This window comes from Ursus arctos, unplaced genomic scaffold (assembly GCF_023065955.2).
Source record: "Ursus arctos isolate Adak ecotype North America unplaced genomic scaffold, UrsArc2.0 scaffold_9, whole genome shotgun sequence".
In the NCBI taxonomy this organism is placed as follows: Eukaryota; Metazoa; Chordata; class Mammalia; order Carnivora; family Ursidae; genus Ursus; species Ursus arctos.
The window spans coordinates 940,487-951,238 of NW_026623111.1; the positions used below are offsets into that span (position 1 = coordinate 940,487).

The 10,752-nt window shown below is 59.7% G+C and overlaps 1 protein-coding gene across 5 annotated transcripts in view; it reads right to left on the reverse strand.

Annotated features, from left to right (window-relative positions):
• FAM53A (family with sequence similarity 53 member A) overlaps window positions 1-10,248 on the reverse strand; it is a 30,280-nt gene extending 20,032 nt beyond the window's left edge. The window contains exon 1 of one of the 5 annotated variants that reach the window (XR_008958374.1): window positions 9-9,886. The gene's annotated coding sequence lies outside the window, so the exon portion shown is untranslated. Of the gene's footprint in view, window positions 1-8; window positions 9,887-10,159 lie in introns of those variants that run through there. The other 4 variants (XM_057309545.1, XM_057309547.1, XM_048211860.2 and 1 more) reach the window with 4 other exon arrangements.
• Between the last annotated feature and the right edge of the window lie 504 nt (window positions 10,249-10,752).

The following is a 10,752-nucleotide window of genomic DNA, read 5'->3' on the forward strand; positions in this document are numbered from 1 at the left end:
TCTGTTACCTCCGCCTGAGGAAGAGCCGCCTACTTTACGACTACAGCAGGGGCCTCCGGGAAACCGTGCTAGAAGCAGCGCTCCGGCTGAAGGACGGCAGGTGAAGCGCACACCTGAGATCCAGTCCTCCCGGAGCCCCGACTGAAGCAGCAGAGAAGGCCACCCCACCCACCACCCCGCAGCGGGCAGAGCAGACAGCAGGAGACGGCTTCAATGGGGAAGCTGGAGAGGGGCACGAAGCCACATCCTACACCCAAGAAACAGCTGGGTGTGAACTACTGAACCCCCACGCGCCACTGCCCCCCGCCATCTGCAGCGGTTACACACCCCTCCCCCAGTCCATCCAGCTGGCCCGACATGGGAGGGCACAGGGGGTGCAGATCCCGGCCCCAGGCCCCTCTGCTGGGGGGTTGCAGGGGCAGCCTGGAGGGGGCACGGAGCCCTCCATGCCCAGGAGTGGGCGCTCATGCTGTACCTGGGACCTGGCTGCCCACAGACACTGGCGGGGGAGGGCCCTGAGCCCCGGGGCAGCCCGCCACCCACCCGCTATCCGTGGCTTCCACCCTTCTTAGCGGTCCGCTGCTGAGCGGGAGCAGGCCCGCCTGCCTCGGAAGCCACGGAGAGAGCCGGCCAGACAGGAGGGCCCCAGACACCCAGAGGAAAGAGCATCGGTCCCGCCCTCAGAGGGAGAAGACACCTGGTCCACGAAATAAGATCAGAATACTCTTAAAAGGAAATATTTAAAGAAAAATGATAAGAGCTCTCAGAAATTAAAAAATGAGAGCAGTGGGGCGCCTAGGTGGCACAGCGGTGAAGCATCTGCCTTCGGCTCAGGGCGTGATCCCGGCGTTCTGGGATCGAGCCCCACATCAGGCTCCTCCACTATGAGCCTGCTTCTTCCTCTCCCACTCCCCCTGCTTGTGTTCCCTCTCTCGCTGGCTGTCTCTATCTCTATCTCTGTCGAATAAATAAATAAAATCTTAAAAAAAAAAAAATGAGAGCAGTGACAGGACCTCCAAAATGTCGAGTTCAGGCTCCTAAGCAGCAGCAGCCTTGAGCCCCCCCCCCCCCTTTCCAGAGGCCTCCTTGGGCCTAGCAGACCATGCACAAGGCACAGGCCCCACCTCAACCCCACTGAGTCACGCCCCGGGGCCGCGTCCCTTAGGATGTCTGCCCGAGCAACACCACCCACACCATGCAGGCAGCCCCCATCCCAGCCCTGTGTGCAAGCAGCACTCGGCTTTACAGGAAATGCCGGCAGAATGCACGAGTGGACCCCAGGAGAAAGGCTTTCCACAGACGCTTCCAGGGGCCAGAGAGACCCACCCCCTCCTGAGCCCCTGCACACGCACACGTGCACTCTCCAGGGTGTGAGCAGAGACAAAGCCAGCCTCTCACAGAGTAGGGAAGAGGAGGCGTCCCCAGCAAGCGTGGGGAGCAGGACAGAGGCACCACCACTCTGCACTTGGGCACCTGACGAGGCAGCCGAGGGACGGCACGGGGCTCTCCCTTCAGCGGAGCGTGTGGACAGGCTCACCAAGGGCCCCGGAATCCGTGAGCTCATCCCAACCAAACGCACCGTGCACACTCGGGCTTATTCCAGGCCAAGAGACACACTCACGGTCAGCGCTGTCCACCAACAGCTCTCCTGGGCTCCCACTGTCCTGACCAGGGAGAGCCGCCTGCTCCAGCACAGCCAGGGACCCCGAAGCCCAGGCCAGGGCCCTCTGGTTCCCAGGGGAGCATCTCTCTGCTCTGGGAGCGGCTCTACTTAAGTGCGTGTAGAACCAGGGAGCCAAATCAGAGCCAGACACACCCCTACGCCTGCACCACTCACCCACGGTCACCTGGGCAGGTCCCACCAAGCCTGTAACCTAGCCTGGCTCTCACTGCCTCTCCCCACAAATTCACCCTGAGCTCCAACTTAGAGCCTCCCTCACAGGACACAGGCATTACCAGGGCCCCTCAGGCCCAACCAACTCTGCTGCAATTACAACCACCCACGACGGCCAAGGCCCTGCCCTCTGCCTCCTGCGCCCGCCACGCCCACCACTCAGGGGCTCTCCCATCCTCCTGTTAAATCCTCCTACTGGCACATGGCATGCACGACCCTGGAAAGATTACAGCAGCCACAGCAAAACTTTAAGAAGCTATAACGTGACTAGCATTTCACTGGAAAACCAGGCCACACGTCCCTTGGAGAGACAGCTGGTTTCCAGGGCTGGGGCACAGACAAGATGCAGCGGGAGCATCTCAAGGCACCAGAGGACGTGTGCAGCGAATGGGGTCAGGGCTCCCATGAGGTGACTGTTTTGCTCCACAGAATAAAGAACCCACGAGTCTGTACTGATGTAAACAGCTGGAAAAGATCGGTAAGCAGGGGAGGGAAGCTCGTCCTTCAGGCAGAGTGCAGACCAAGGAGTACAGACGGAATGACAGATTCTGTCCCTAAGTCAGCGTGTGACAAACACCCCATGCTGGCTCAGGCAAGAGTCATCCGTGAACACCACACTGGTGGGTGACCCTCACACCGTGTCCAAGCATCTCCCTACGAGAAACTTGCTAATGACACAGCAGGAACTGGTCACGTCTCCGGCGAGACGGGCAGACGGCAGCTGAGCAGCGGAGCGGGCAGCCCCAGGACAACTGACAGCGTGTGGCCTGCACCCAGGGGCTCCGCCTAGACTGAGGAATGTCCAACAGAGCCAGGTGAGGTGAAGTGCTTGAAGGAACTGGTCAGTGTTCTCCCAGTGCGGGGGAACGAAACACAATAGTGGGGTGTGGGCCAGCCCGGAGGGGACAGAGAAGACATGATGACCTCCCCCAACTCCTGACCCAGTCAGAGAGTGGGCTCCAGGGCACGCGCATGAAAAACGCAACGAGCTCCACAGACCGGACGCCAGCATCGCCCGGCACACGGTCCCCAGACGTTCCTGCTCGGGCTGCGCATCTGTCAGACGGGAGCACGGGCCGCGGCCCACACAGGACACAACGCCATCAAACGTGGCATGCCACACTCCGTCACAACTCACAACAGAGATTCGAGAGAGCAAAATAAAACAAAGTGTGCTGTGTCCAGATGCGAGGGCCGGCCGGCACGGCCTTGGTGAGTGGAGGGCCACGGCCTGGAGCAGAGCACACCTGTGGTGCGAAAGCAGCAGGAAAACCAGCATGTGGAAAAGACTACACCGGGCAGCTGGCGGCACTTTCCAGAAGCCACGGAGATGGGGCAGGGGTGCCGGGCAGGCAATGCTTCCACCTCCTCCGAGAAGAAACACACAACACCGGGTATTCACACGGCAGTGCCCTGCACCCACAGGGGACACCAAGGCCCCCCGAAACGCCTGAAACCACAGACGGTACTGAAACCTACAGATACTATCAACCCCCGAACACCACGGTTTGAACTGTGCGGGCCCACATAAACACAGGATAGCACTGCAAATGTCTCTTCCTTACGACTTCAACAGCATTTCCTTTCCCCTAGCTTCCTTGATCGCAAGAATACAGCACATGATACGTAGAACACACAAAGTGGGTATTAATAAACTGTTCATGTCATCAGTAAGACTTCGGTCGACAGGAGGCTATAAGCAGGTAAATTTTGGGGGGTCCTAACTCTACATGGATTTTCGACTCTTGCAGGGGTCGGCACCACTAACCCCTGTGTGGTTCAAGGGCCAAACATACTACGTTTTCTCCTGTGCATACGTACGTGTGACGAGGTTTAACTTACAAGTTGGCACAACAAGAGATTAACAAGAATAGTAATAAACTAGAACGACTGTAACATTACATTGTGATAAAAACTGTGTGAATGTGGTCTCTCTCTCTCTCAGAACGTCTACATTCACCCTCTTTCTTGTGATGATGGGAGATAAAGTGCCCATTTTATCATGAGGGGTGTCCGGGTGGCTCAGTCGGTTGAGCAGCTGACTCTTGGTTTCGGCTCAAATCATGATCTCAGGGTCGTGAGATCCAGCCGCGTGGGGCTCCGTGCTCAGCGGGGAATCTGCTCGATCTGCTCGAGTGTCTCTCTCTGCCCCTCCCCCCACTCTCTAGAAAAATAAATAAGAACTAATAAAGTCGCCCGTGTGAGATGATGGAGGAGAGTGACATGGGCATTGTGACCTAGTGTCAGGTTACCGCTGACCTTCTGACCTCAGTCAGGAGGAAGATCACCGGCTTCTGGACCTCGCTGACCCTGAGTGACTGAAACCACAGAGGCAAAGCCGCGGCTTGGGGGACCACTGGATGTGCACTGAAATCTAAGTGTAGTAGCTTCCTGGGGCTGCCGTGAACTGGAGGCCAGAGGTGGGCAGTCAAGATGCTGGCAGGGCTGGCTCCTCTGAGGGGCCCCACAGGAGATGGGGCCCCTGCTTCTCTCCCAACTCCTGAGGGTGGCCAGTGATCCCTGGTACCCTGGGCTTGCAGCTGCGCCACAGGCTCTTGAGGCCGTCTCTGTGTGTCCTGCATCTCTGCATCTCTCCTTTAAGGACACCGGTGATTGGACTGGGGTCCACCCTAATCCAGTATAGCCTCATCTTAATTTGCATCTTAATCACATCTGCAAAGACCTATTTCTAAATAAGGTTTATCTTTTGGGGGACAATTCAATCCACAATGCCGCACCAGCTCCCTGTGTAAGAAACCGAACCACTGGGATGGAACGTCATGGTCACAAAGCATAATGCACAGTCACGGAGCTGGAAGAGCCCGGGACGGAGCCGCTCAGCCCTGAGGGAATGTGCGCTGCCCCTGGGAAAGCCAAGAGACAGACAAAACAAAGCCAGCTGGCGGCAGGAGTGAGGAACAGCAGCAGGACGGCCCGCACAGGGGGTGCAGAGAAGGAGCCAAGACTGAGGCTGAGCAGCACGTGCCAGGAAACGGGGGGCAAAGCCAGGACTCTGGGCACCAAGACCAGACACGGGCAGGCCAGAAGCCAGGGCCAGGTGAGAGAAGTGTCCGGCCCCAGGGACAGAGAGGGGAAGGATCAGGGATAGGGGCTCCACCCCACACGAGCCACCACGAGGACTGACAGAGGACATGTGTCCGGGCTCATGGGCGCTCTGGGCACACGAAGCAGTCCTCTGTGACGCCCCACCCCTGGCCCAGCATGCCCTCCGCCCCTAACCAACACAGTGAGGGCCAGAGACTCCCCACCTTCCACCTCCAATCCCCCCAAAATGGCTGTATGAACGCTCCATCAGGCCACCGCCATCATCACGTCCCATAAATAGAAACCCAGCTGAGACACACAGAGGAGTCTGGTCCCAAAGTTCACGACCTGCCTTTCCTCTCTTGCAAAGTCTCTGCCTGATACAAACTCCTCCTCAAAGAAGGATAAAACTCCACAAACAAGCTCCATTTGGTACGAGAGCTGGGGACACCCATCGGCCCTTCTGGACCCCGAGCCTCCACTCAGGTGTGGGGGGCAGGCCCGGCCGGGCCCAGGACTGCACTGGTCTGGCTCCCACACCCCATCCCTCCTCCCTGGATGCCTGTGGGGCTCTCGGGGTCAGAAAGATCGCAGGGGAACTTGGGGTGGGGTCTTCCTACCGGGATTTGCGGGCACCACTATGGAGTCCTGCCGCCCACGTCCCCTGGTCTGTTTCTGGAGTGGCTGGTGGTCTGACGCGGGATGCCTGGGCTGGCCCCACGCCCACCTTCAGTCTCTGCCACTCTGCTGCTGCTTATCTGCTCCCACAGGTGGCCCCCGTCCTCAAGCTCCAAGCCTTCCAGTGACATGCTTTATCTCAGAACCCCTCAGTGTCTGCCCACGGAGGGCCCGCAGCACCTGTGCGAGCTGCCCCTGCATGCTGCCCGTGCAGGCCTGGCTCCTGCACTGGACCATCTCTGCTCCAGTGGCCCTCTCCGCCTGTTCTGGTCTCTGCTCTCAGGCTGGGGACTTCCTCTGTGTCTGTCATTTTGGCCCTCCGCCCACGCTTCGAGGGGCCCTACTTGCACACTGCCTCCTAGCAGAGGGACTAACGGGTGGCCGTGAGCAGCACACTGTCCCACACACAGACTTGCAGGATAAAGGAACCTGCGAGGCGCCTGGGGGCTCAGTCCGATGAGCGTCCAGTTCCTGGTTTCGGCTCAGGTTATGACCTCAGGACCATGGGATCCAACCCTAAGTCAGGCTCTATGCTCCGTGGGGAGTCAGCCTGAGATTCTCTCCCTCCACCCCTCCCCCGCTCATGCTCACACTCTCTCCCTCTCCTTCAAATAAATAAATAAAATCTTTAAAAACATTTATAGATTAACTAAGCCGAGGGACCTGCGGAGACAAGCAGGCGCCACAGTGGCAGGAGCCTGGTGAGGGATCAAGCCCGCTCTGCACGCGGCCTCTCTGCCTCCTGAGTCCCAGGTGGAGGCCTGGCTGGTATCCACCGGATCCCTTTCACTGGCAGCAAGTCAGACCCCTGAGCTCAAATCTGGGTCCTGGGCGAGCTATCCCGGCTCCTCCATGCTGGTTTCCGGAGCACGAAATGGGAGAACAGCTCCAAGTAGCCTTCAGTCTGCTGTACCCCAGAGCACGTGGTCAACAAGTGTCCCCAGTCACAGAAAGGGTCCCCAGGAATGGAAGGCCAGAGCCGGGCCCATTTCACAGCTCAGAACCACCAGGTGCCTAGGGTGGTTTTCATGGAAAACACCAGCAAGCCAGCCCAGCAACACCGTTAGACCGAGTGCATTCCAGATGCACGAGCACACTACTTACACGGGAGAACCGAGGCCAGGTCTCAGGGCTGTCTTTCAAAGAGCACGCGGGCAACAACATGGTCTGGCTAGACATGAGTTATTAACCAGCCCTCAGTAACGTGCTGGTCTGAGCACATGACTGCAGATTCCTTGGCACAGCTCCCGTAACAAGGCCGGCTTCAACTGTCCCTTGAATGGTGACTTCCAAGACTCAAGTGGGAGAGGCCCTACAACTGCCTGGCTCTCTTGCAAGACACGCCCCAAAACCGCTGCGCTCGGGGAAACCGAGAGCCCAGGGGCCCCTGCTGCTCAAGCCTTCCCAGCCCAGGTACCAGAGGCAGAGTGAGGATGCCTGGGAGGAGACGCTCCAGCCCCTAACCCCCATCAGACCAACCGGCCCAAGACCCACCTCTCCCCAGCAAAGACTGCCAGACCAGCTGCTTGGGAATTCTGGAAACCCTGAAACCATGAACAATAATAAGTGGTTACTGCTGTTCAAAGCCACTAATTTTGGAGGCTTTGGTAATTGTGCCAAACAACTAAAGCAGCAACACTTAACAGAGCCAAACAGAGCCAAACGTCCCTCTCGCGCTGATGCAGCCAGGCCTCGGTATCACTCCCGCATCACACAGAGGCTGGGGACAAAGGGGAAGGGGCCACGTCCTCGCGCTCACACGCCGGGGTACACGCCGGGGTAAGCCACACAGGGGAAGCTACTGCAGACCGCCAAAATCGCTCAACTGTTTTCATTTGGTGGCGCCTGGGGTACAGCTCCAACTGAGGGGTCCAGTACCTTCTTCAACAGGGCACGCTTCGTGCCCTATTCGGCAGTTCCTGGAAAAGCCTAAGGCAAAGCCCTATATTGGCGCCACAAAGCTGGTGCTACGGACCCACACGCCATCTTTCTGAAAAGACTTCAAAACAAAAAGACAAACGTCATCCGTCCTAATGAACCAACATCATGCTAATATTAACACCTGCGACTGGAGGGTTTGGACAGCCACACGTGGAATTTAAAAGTGCACAGAAGGGGCGCCTGGGGGGCTCAGTCGGTTGAGCGTCACTCTCCTGGTTTCGGCTCGGGTCATGATCTCAGGGTCATGAGATCCAGTCCAGCAGCGGGCTCCGCGCTCAGCACGGAGTCAGCTTGGGATTCTCTCCCTCTGCCCCTCCCCCCTTGCGCTCCCCTCCCTCAAATAAATAATTACATCTAAAGGTGCACAGAAACCACGTCTGAGGGGATACCCCTGCAAGCCAACAAAAAAGAAACTCACATCTTAAAATAGATTATCGTTGTTCCTTCGACTGCTATCGAAGAAAGCCTGCAGGAAGTAACTTCATTCTGAGAGGAAGGACGTGAGGCGGGCTCTGGTGGGCTGGAAGGAAGCCCGGGTTCAGCCCCACTGGGCTCTCCCAAGCAGGGGACCGCACCTCCCTGGGCCTACCTTCCCGCACTGAAAACAGTAAAGAACCACACACTTCACGAAACCACAAGGAATCAAATGATGTAACACAAGTGAAAATGCCAGGTCCTGGGACACATTTAAAATGATGGCCACTCATAACAGATGCTCAAAAGATTGTGAGAGTCAACTTTCCTTCGAGAAATATTACTACAGAAAAAGCCAAAGGGGTTTCTATAAAAATTTCAATTTGGTTTTTATTTTTTTAATTATTAACTAAAAATATTTTCTTTTATTTTTTAAGATTTTATCTATTTATTTGATAGACGGAAAGGCAGTGAGAGAGGGAACACAAGCAGGGGGAGAGGGAGAGGGAGAAGCAGGCTTCCCACCGAGCAGGGAGCCCAATGCGGGGCTTGATCCCAAGATGCTGGGACCACAACCCGAGCCGAAGGCAGACGCCCAATGACTGAGCCACCCAAGTACCCTCAATCTGCTTTTTAAAAAAAAAGGTTTGTGGGTGCCTGGTTGGCTCATTCGGTTGGGCATCTGCCTTTGGCTGGGGTCGGGATCCTGGGGTGGTGGGATGGAGCTCCGTGTGGGGTTCAGTGCTCAGCGGGGAGTCTGCTTCTCCCTCTGCCTCTGCTGCTCCCCCCAGCTCGTGCTTGCTCTCTCCCAAGCTCGCTCTCAAATAAATAAAATCTTTTACAAAAATAATTTTTTAAAAGCTCGTTTCGAATGTTTCCAAGGCACCTGTGAAAAACATCTGTGTTCTCTTGGATCTTTTGTGTACCAGTAAAAAAATGCCTGTCACTGCGCACGTAAGTGCGAGTGAGCAACGTGTGTAACTAGGCAAGGTCCCCATACATCCGCTTAAAATTTAAGTGACAATAACTTCGGTGTTTTCTCCACTCTATACCTGCAGTGGCAATCAGAACTGCTCTCTTTCCTATGGCGCCCAAATCCAACCTAAGTCAAGGCAGAACCGTTAGGAGAGCTCCCACTGACACTGCTGACGGCCACCGCAGTATGTGTGACCCTCCCGGTGCAGCCGCAGAGCGCAGCAGACGGCCTGAGCTGCAGAACCACGCTCCACGCTGCGCGGCCGCTGCCCACAGCACAGAGGGGCCTGCGGAGGGGACAAGGCCGCAGACGGGGGAGATGCCCGAGGAGGGACAGTAACAGCAGGGCTGCAGGCAGGGCTGTCTCAAAGCACCGCGGTCGACTCCCGCACACACGAACCCAGCTCCGTGGAGCCCGTGTGTCTAACGACTCCTGGCTTTCCCGCTATTCCAGGGAGCTGTCGCCTCCCTTCTCGGACCTGCTGTCCTCGGGGCACCGTCGACACCGTGCGCGCCCCCCGAGGGCTGTCGGACGCAGCGGCTACAACTTCTTCGACGTCGTGAAAGAAGCCCATTGCTGGGAGGCCCGACTAACCCATCGTCCGCAGCTCCCGGCGCTCGGAGACCGCTCTACACTCAGCTCTCCGTGTCGGAAGGGGACCGTCCGTCAGGTGGGGGACGCCCCGGGACACATGCACCCCGTCTAGCCCAGAGCCCCGGCCCTGCAGGCAGAAGCGCCGCGCCCACCCGGGCGCCCCCTCGGTCGCAGCGGAAGGGCGCACAGCTGCCGGCGGGCACCAAAGGCCGGCCTCCCCGGGCTTCGCCGGCTGGCCCGTCCGGCTTCTCGCCCGCTCTCGCTACGGAACGACAGCCCCGCGCCCCGGCACCGGGGTCCCCGCGGACGCGGCCCCTGCCTCCGGCGGGGCCAAGAGACCCAACGCCGGGTCGCGAGCCCCGGAGTCCCCGCGCCCCCAGCGCCCCGCCCGCCCCGCTCTCCGAGTTCAGCCGCGAAAGCGCTCGGCGCCGACGCGGATGTGGGAAAGCACCGGGCCGCGCGGGCCGGGCTCTCAGAGCTGACAGCAGCGGGGACCGCCGGCCCGAGTTCATGCGCGGCCCCGCGCGCGCTCTGCGCGCGCACGGACGCGGGCGCGCACGCACAGGCAGGCGCGCGCACCCGGTGGGGGCCCCGCGGGCCAACGCAGGGCCGCGTACCTGAGGGCAGCCAAGCGCCGGCGGCCACGGCCGGACGGGCGGAGCGCGGGAGGCGCCGGCCCCGCAGGCCGCGTCCCTCCAGCGAGGAGCCAAGCGCCTCGGGAGTGGCGGAACACAACCGCGGCCGCGCCCCGCCCCCTCCGGCCTCGCTCGTTGGCCGCCGCCGCCGCCGCCGCCGCGCGCTCGTCAGCCGGCCCTCGCCGAGCCTGTCTCTCAGCGGCGCCGCGCGCACGGGGGGCGGAGCCTGCACCAGTGCGTGGGCGCGGCCTCTCGGCGTCCCGCCCGGAACTCCGCCCACCATCCCGCCCTGTCGGGAGCGCGCATCCGCGGCGGGCTTCCGGATGGCGCGTGCACCGCCTGGCCCCGCCCCCCGGACCGGAGCTCCGCCCGCCGCGCGCGCCGGCTTCCGGGGGAAGTGACGTCGTGGTACCCGACCGCGAAAGCTGGCGGCGGCGGCGGGGGTGCTCGGTCACTGCCGGCGTGAAGGGTCGTTTAGTGTCCCCACTCCCGGGCCGTAGGCCGGGATGGCCGGGCGCGGAGGCGGTGACCTTGGCAGGGGGCGGCCGCGGCCTGCCTGCGACCTGCTGTGTGAC